This window comes from Propithecus coquereli, unplaced genomic scaffold (genome assembly GCF_000956105.1).
Source record: "Propithecus coquereli isolate 6110/MARCELLA unplaced genomic scaffold, Pcoq_1.0 Scaffold252, whole genome shotgun sequence".
Taxonomy (NCBI): domain Eukaryota; kingdom Metazoa; phylum Chordata; class Mammalia; order Primates; family Indriidae; genus Propithecus; species Propithecus coquereli.
Window position 1 is genome coordinate 4,917,764 of NW_012148086.1, and position 990 is coordinate 4,918,753.

Consider the following 990-nt stretch of genomic DNA (forward strand, 5'->3'; position numbering starts at 1 on the left):
ATCATTAGAGACTAATATGAGCAACTCTATGCCAATAAATTGGAAAACCCTGGAAGAAATGGACAAATTCCTAGACATTTATAACCTACCAAGATTGAACCAGGAAGAAATCCAAAACATGAATAAACTGATAATAAGTAACAAGATAGAAGCAGTAATAAAAAGTTTCCCATCAAAAAAAAGCCCAGGACCTTATGGCTTCACTGCTCAATTCTACCAAGCATTCAAGAAAGAACTAATACCAACCCTACTTAACTATTCCAAAAAATTGAGGAGGAAGGGATACTCCCAAACTCATTCTACAAGGGCTGTATCACCCAGATACCAAAACCAGACAAAGACAGAACAAAGAAAGAAAACTATAGGCCAATATCTCTGATGAACATAAATGTAAAAATCCTCAACAAAATATTGGCAAACCGAATTCAACAACACATTAAAGAGATTATTCACAATGATCAGGTGGGATTCATCTCAGGGATTTAAGGATGGTTTAACATATGCAAATCAATCAATATGATACATTATATCGAGAGAATGAAGGACAAAAACCATAAGATCATTTCAATTGATGTTGAAAAAGCATTTGATAAAATTCAACATCCCTTCATGGTAAAAACTCTCAAAAAAAAAAAAAAAACTGGGTCTAGAAGGAACTTACCTCAACACAATAAAAGGCACATATAACACAGATCCACAGCTTGTATCATACTGAATGGGGAAAAAGTGAAAGCCTTTCCTCTAAGATCTGGAACAAGACAAGGATGCACACAGTACTGGAAGTTCTAGCTAGTTTAATCAGATAAGAGAAAGAAAGAAAGGGCATCCAAACTGGAATGGAAAAAGTCAAATTATCCTTGTTTGCAGATGATATGATCTTATGTCTAGAGAAACCTAAAGACTCCAGCCAAAAACTATAAGAACTGATAAACAAATTCAGTAAAGTTGCAAGATACAAAATCGACTTACAAAAATCAGTAGCATTTCTAT

At 34.0% G+C, this 990-nt stretch overlaps 1 protein-coding gene across 2 annotated transcripts in view; it reads right to left on the reverse strand.

Annotated features, from left to right (window-relative positions):
- Window positions 1-990, reverse strand: part of HECW1 (HECT, C2 and WW domain containing E3 ubiquitin protein ligase 1) — a 413,177-nt gene that overhangs the window by 93,381 nt on the left and 318,806 nt on the right. The window lies entirely within an intron of this gene.